This window comes from Anarhichas minor, unplaced genomic scaffold (genome assembly GCF_050575085.1).
Source record: "Anarhichas minor isolate MPS153535 unplaced genomic scaffold, ASM5057508v1 ptg000051l, whole genome shotgun sequence".
Lineage (NCBI taxonomy): Eukaryota > Metazoa > Chordata > Actinopteri > Perciformes > Anarhichadidae > Anarhichas > Anarhichas minor.
In genome coordinates, this window is record NW_027466497.1 from 654,560 (window position 1) to 662,283 (window position 7,724).

Consider the following 7,724-nt stretch of genomic DNA (forward strand, 5'->3'; position numbering starts at 1 on the left):
CAGCATCTTCTATAGACCAAATTAATTTGTGCAGTGTGCTCTGATGCTATCTGAGGGAGCGCTCACCACCCCAATAAAGCCTCCATCCCCCCAAGTGGTCATCTGCTGCGAATTACAGAGTTCATGCGCAAAGCGTGCTCACACACAGACACACACACACACACAGAGGGAAATGGTCCCTCCCCCGCAACTCTGCGACCCTGGCAAAACCAGATGTGCACAAGTCTTGACACACGAGATCCAGAGTTTTGCGCGTGCACGCAGGTAATTAAGCACACACAAACTTGCCTGCACAGTGAGAGAGGGAGGGAGAGAGAGAGAGACATTGAGAAACCCTTTGACCGAGTTTTCCCCCGCAGCCACCGGGGGTCTGAGATCTGGATCGGATCCCTGATATGGACAAAGCAGACGAGAAGATTTCCTTCCCACGGAATCCCAAGAGGAACCCAAAGTCTTAGATTCCCCTGCAGATAGAGCAAACTCACTCATGAAACAAGTTTAACAAAACGCTTGAATTCATGTTATCATGTTTTTGATAAGCTATGAAAAATGATAATTCATAAAACAGCTGTATAGCCGAATGAACAGCTATGTGGTGTATTCTGCTAGCTGAGCTGTCTGAGGACAGACATTGCATACAGTGAGCTACAATCAACACATCAACAGCCCAGTCTGCACTCTGTAGCCTACGGTAAGAACGCCATCATCATGCAGCTGAACTGTAATTTACCATTCTCTCATTAACGCGCCTTGTATTGCTGGGGCCACAAGGAGCACAGATGGTTCACATTTGCGGATGAGGAATTCAGGACGTTAAGTGTGTGTTAAGACTGAGGAGGAGAGGTGCCAAATCTGAGTGAAAGATCTTCCAACTTGAAAGTATAGGGGAATAAATGCAAGGCGTGTGGAGCATGTGCAGATTTTGCTCAGAATTTTTTGCAGATTGAGGAACGATTCTCAGTGTAGCCGAGCCTACATGAAGGTTTATGTTCCAGTCCTGTCTGAAAAACATGCGATGTTACTGCCAAGACATCTGCACATTTATTGCACATGAGGTAAAGCGCTTACTACGGTACAAATAGATCAGTGTTTCCCGGCCTTTCCTGTCCGATACACAGCCCTGTTGGATGAGCTCAAGCTCTTCTCTATCTACACCACATCCCATCATTTCTAACTGGATGATATTTGAACGATTATATATAAAATTGGATATTGTTACATTATATGTTCATGCTTAAATCATCTATATTAGAGTTGATTTGGTCACGTTTGCATTCACAGCCTACTACTTGGAGAGGCAAGTGGTTTCAACCGTTTATTCTTTTAGAAAACTATTTAAACTTTATACTTTACTTTTAGCAAACTGCTTTAACTTCTGTGCTGACATGCTGATACGTTTTCACACACTCTCAATAGCAACATGTGAGGTAAAGGTCTGTGAACAGAGAATAAGCAGTCCTAACTTACATACTCATGCACACAGAGTCACACATTTACGTGCACACACATGCAACTTCCCCCGAGAAGCAAGTGATGCAATGGTTTCCAGAGCCGAGCTAATGGATGACTGTTGTATAGCTCCATGCATTTCCAGCACGCATGCAGAAGCCTCAAAGACACCCTGATTGGCCTTTTCGTTCTCATGCATATCTGTTGGTAGACATCATAGACATTATAGCTGTGTGTGTGTGTGTGTGAGAGACAGAAAGAAACACAACCCTTGGGGAAGCCCTCTCTGTGGGAGGTCATTTCCTGTCTGGCCATTTCTCCATAGTATTTCTGCATCCCTGCAGCCCCCCCTATCCCTTTCTGTCTCTCTGAGGAACACACACATTGAGAAAACACTCAGAGATTTGGCCTCAGACACAGTGGGACCAGTCCAGTTAGTTTTATGGCTGTCGCCTGGTCTCTATCAGAGTTGAAAGGAATACAACAAAAGATTTCATCAGCATGGATTGGCTTACACCGTAGCATCAAAAACAATTTGATCTTAACTTTAATGTAGTAACATTTGGAGGAGGATAAGGGTGAAGGATCATTCCCAAGAGAGCTCAGTGTGTAAAGGAGATGGACAGATAGCATGAAAGATGGAAACAGGTGAAGAACAAAATAAAAACAATCTGAGGAAGTAAATGAGAGCATGGGATCGGGGGAGGAGTGGGTGCAATGTAAGACTGATGTAGACAGAGATTGTTGTGAGGGAAAAAGTGTTCTAGTTGACCCAGATTCATGAAGACTCTGGCACAATAGGCAGCATTGAGGACCCGTACAGAGCTGTCTGCCACTGTGCCTGCACACAATGGCGGCTGCAGACCGGTTTTACCATCCCCTCCTTTCATGACCTCCCTCTCCTCCCTCCGGGCCTCTCACAGTCCAATCAACCGACCATATGACATTTGAGTCTCTCAGCAGAGAGAGAGAGAGAGAGAGTGCGTATGTGGAAGAGAAACCTAATTCCATCAGGGGGAGAAAGACAGAGAGAAGGGCTTGTATATCCGTCTGTACCTGAGCGTGCCTGTTTCACGGCACTGACTAATTCTGTGTTTTTGCCAAAGTATGTCTGCATGTAACAAAGAATATCCAGGTCATTGCAGGTAAGCTTGTGTGTGCATGTCAATGAGCTGATGCTGCAGCGTATGTAGGTCACTCAGGAGTGTTACATCTCTCCAGCACAGTCTTTAGGTGTTCAAACAGCTTTTCTGTGAATGAGGGAAAGGGACAGAGAAGAAGTGTGTGTTTGGAGGTGAGGAATAAAGTCAGTTTGTCAGTCTGCATGATGTGTGATTATACCTGGTTTTATTATATGTATCCTCTGAGGTGGAAGTAACTAAATAGAGTATTCATATTTTGTGACTTCTCATATTTTTACTCCACTATTTTTTTAAATGAGATGTTGTGCTTTCTATTCTTCTGAATAAGCTCTTTTTACAGCAGACATTTCCACTTGTCATAATAAGAAATGCACAGGTGTTATTAATGATGTTAACGAGGGCTCCATTATGTTCAAATGGCCCAGCATGTACAATGCCGGGGCTACATTCAAAATCACTACCTATTTACGACATAGTGAGCACCACATTTACAGCCCGCCATTTCATTTGAGTGTCAGAAATTAGAGTTAAAGTAGTGCCCTTCCACACCGAAACGAAAAGAGTGTTCATGGTGTGTTCACTGCTTTCTGCTAACAATCCCACAATACAATGCTCAACCTTTTATAAAGTTGTAATATTACATTTGCTCGACCCAACACCTGTCAGTCATGACGCAAAAATAAACTACTGACTTTCCATTGTGGTGAATGAGCGAACAAGGGAGCGATTTCAAACACAGCCCTGGACCCTGAAACTAAATCAGTTATGGGATTCAGTCATCATTATTTCTATCATTTCCACCTGTGCTTTTCTGTGTGAAAATGTCTGAAAACTTTATGAGTCAGTGGACCTTGAAGGGAAACTGTTTTGTCAACTGACATTTAAGACATTTCAACTGACATTTAAGGTCGAGAATAAAGTTTGAAGTTCAACCTTTGAGTCAGCGTGAAGATGATGTCCTAAAAGTGCTTAGGATAGTGGAAAGTTTTAACGCCACGGCTCAATGTTCAATTTGACTTCAAACTAACACGAAGCAGTTCAAAAATATACAACCGTACAGTGTTAAAATTCAGCTTAGATTGGTGCATTAATAATTAAATACTCCAAAGAGAACACTTCTCTAGAATGAAACCCTTTTTCATCACAGACTTTTCCTTTTTCAATTTTTTTTAATTCAAGACATTAACTTTACTACACATTTTGTACAAAGGTATTGCCTTTAAAAGGAATTTTCCAAAATGTTAAGAAAAACAATTTCTTGACAAGAGTTAGAAGACAATATTGATACCACGTAGTAAATATAAAGACTGGAATCGGGCAAACAGTCTGGCTCTGTCAAAAGGTCACAAAATCTGCCCTCACAACCGCTAAAGCTTTTTAATTAACACTTTATCTTCAGGCCAGGCTAACTGTTGGCCTCTGTTTGTTGTCTTTATGCTAAGCTAAGCTAACCATCTCCTGGTTGTTATTTCATATTCACTACATGAGAGTGGTATCCATCTTCTCACCTAACTCCCAAATATTTAATGAATTAAGTACATTTAAAAGTCCCACACATTGCAGCAAGGCTAAAATGTCCAAAGAGGTCAAATGCTGTATCTTACCATGCTGTGACAGAGAATGCACACAAGTAGAGATGTAGTACTAAAACACATATACACGCAAGACTATACAAATCACATTAAACACTGTTAGTGATACTCTTGAAGTGATCGTTTATCATGTAAAACATTCCCAGAGACATGCCAAAATGTGCACCAATGACGGACAATGTAAGGGACTAATGAGCCTCACACAAAGCCACAAACTTGCGGGAAGTTGTGCTAATGGAAACATGAGAGTCCTATTGTGTGTCAGAATGCAGGGATCTCGGCGGCTCACTCTCCCCTGAGGGCCCAACAGAGATAATCCGTATGGGACACGTCCTGGTAACATAACACTGCATGAAACTAGCACATGGGGCTTATCATAGTAATCAGTGTAAAGGATGCGGCCGCAGTAAAGATGAACCACATGCTTTGTTCCCCAGATAAGCCCTCCAACGTGGCGCCATAGAAAACTGTCCAAACAAATAACAAATGGTCCCTCTGTATGGCAGAGTTGAAAATCAAGTGTAGGTCCATTTGTGCGTGAATGTGTGTGTGCACTTTTGTTTATGAGCATGTTTTTGTGTGATGTCTATGTTTGAAGAGTTCCTTAGTTTCTGGAAATAATCAATCTGCAAGGATAAAGAAGGCAGAGCGAAGCAGAGGGAAGGAAAAGAGGTGACGAGGAAGTGGGATTGTGTGTGTGTGTGTGTGTCTTTATGTGTGTGAGGAGAGTTTACACGAGCAGCAGCTGCTGGGATCGTTAAGTGCTTTAGCTAGAGCAGGGAATCAGATCTAGTCCATGCTCACACGCATTAACGGTGTGTGTGTGTGTGTGTGTGTGTCTGTATGTTTGGATGAGTGTGTTTATACACTTAGAGGGAGATGGTGAAAGAGAGTCCATCCTCTCCGTGCAACATGTGTCTGCGACTCCACTCACACGTCGCTGTGAGCAGAGATTGAAGACGCTGTATGTTATACAGAATGCAGACACATTTTAGGTGCACCTACATGAATATAAATGATAGAAGAAGAGTGGAGGGAACACCTGGACCCCATGCCCCTAACATTCACACTGCTCCCCTGCACAACTACCCCAGTTGGTTCCCATCACAGGAAGTAGAAAAAGGAGGGGGGGAAAATGGAGGAGACAGAGAGTCTAGTTCCAGTAACTTGAAGAAACTTCTGTAGTGCGCAGAAAATACCAACAATCTAATCGAAAAATCAGAGCTTTTCACAAACAGCTGGCGCTGAAAATGTGCCGTGGACCGAACGGCTGATTGCAATGTGGGAAACGCGTTTGCCTTAGCATTCCTTTCTGCTTTGGGAGAGCGCCATGCCTCTCCTGCTTGACCTCCTAGGGTCATGTTTTGTCGTTGAGCGCAACATGTTGAACGAGCCGGGGTAGGGGAGAGAGAAAGAGGGGAGGAGGAGAAGAGAGAGGGAGCGAGGGAGGGAGGGCAAAAATTTCCAGGTTTCAGTCAACCCTGTGAGACTTAAAAATGGAGGGAATAGAGGAGGGAAAGGGAGGAAGGGAGGTACTTTACATCTGGAAAAAATTAAAGAGCATGCTATTGCCCTGTCGAAGAGAGAGGAAGGGGAGGTAGAGGAATAAGGAGGGCAGTGTAAAGGATAGACTGTGTGTGTGTGTGTACTGGGAGGGCAACCCTTTGATCTACCGAGTTTGATAGGAACTGTCTGCATGCACATAATGAGCCTCAATCACATAATAACACGGAGACAACGTAATGCCTTAGAATCTTTAGATCACTGAGCTGTACAGAAGATAACTCTCAGGCACTCAAGCCCCCTGATAGGCTGCAGAAGGCCGCATGAGCACACCGAAACAGGAAAGCGAGCACACAAACGCTCATATATGCACATAAAGACTGGATGAGCATCACTCAAGCAAACACAATGCAAAACAAGTCACAAACTAGAGTGCAAGAAACGTGGGCTTTACGAGTCACTAAAACAAAGTCGTCAGTCAGTAATTCAGAGAGCTGAGACATCTGATCTGCAGCTGTTGATTCTCTCTGTGGAGTCCCCACAGTGGGTGCTTCTGTGCAACATCGCCCTCTGCAGACATGGAACATTATAGCACGAGGAGGGGCCGGTACGGCGATATCATTGAGTGCTGATCCCTTCTGAGAAACTTTATTTGTGCCTTATTCCAAATAAGGAGACTCCAGGCTGATCTTGTCACAATCGGTTTTATTTAATTAATTGCAGATGTGTTTTTTAATACGTACGCAGCACTACATCACAATATAAATGTCTCATGTCTGTATGGAAAAGCTAAGATAACAAAAGCCACATAGCGGCACCTCTAAAAGCTCACCAAGTTATATTTAGTTTGTTTAAACCATACAAAAACTGATCCCTGGTCAAGAAATAGTACAGCACATAACCCCGACATACAACTGTAACATTTTAACACTTTGTTTTTTGTAGGGATTAGACAAACAAGGCATAATGTGTTAATAAGAGTTGCCGGTAGTTTGTATTTTACATTGAAATATCTGGATTTAACAGCTGTTTCCTGTCTTTGTACTGAACTAACCGCTGATGGATGTAGCTTCATGTTTACAGTACAAATGTGTATTATATCAATATTGTGCTTTCATGTTGCATTTTACGAAGTAGAAATGTGTTTAATCAAGTTAAATGAGTTACACTAACATCACTGTCTAAGTGTCCTTGAATCCCAAGCTGCTCCTAAAAAGCTTAGGGTTGGTTAAATGCAGAGTAATGGCTGTTTATGTCTGTGACAATCATTTTTTTGTTTTATGTTTTTTTATAAACAATAAACAGAGTGGGAGAAAGAGGGGGTTAATAGGGCCCACATCTCCGGCCCCCTCGTGGGTTAATAGGATCACAGGTCATGTTCAGATATAGAACAGGGACCCTGTCAGTGTCCTGCTCAAGAGCACTTAAACTTCTAAGACAGAGGCTCTCTAGTTGAAGGGTGTTGTGTCTCTTCATTTACCCGCCTTTAGACTTCAGGTCAAATTGCACAGGGCACGGAGCTCAGTAAATGACAGACCTTCTTGTGCAGTTAAAACAGCATTAGGGACCTCCCTTTGAACCCTCTTTGTTAACATGAGCCCGCTGACGACCAGCAGCACTCAGTGCAGCAAAGGCGTCTCAATGCATGAATGCAAGCAGCTCTCTGTGCAGTAACCATATCTGACCTATAGATGCCACTGTCATAAATAATCTGCTCGTGTAATACTGTACTGTCTGTGTTCGTACTGTAAGTGACAGCGATGTGATAATATTAGCTTACAAGTATCATGTATCAGCCTCATTCTTATTTATGAGGGTCTCGCTGTCATTGTTCCCTTAGATATGTAAATTGTGCTATTAGTGGAAAATGTTTGAACATCATTATTAATGGATGTCTGGTACATTTTCAGGTTTTCTACGTCACCGTATGTGTGTGTGTGTGTGTGTTTGTGTGTGTAGGCAGGTGTGGCTCAGAGTCTGTCTCTTGACAGGTATGCCATGGGGCATTTGTGGCAGCAACTGTGCACCGCTTAAAGCA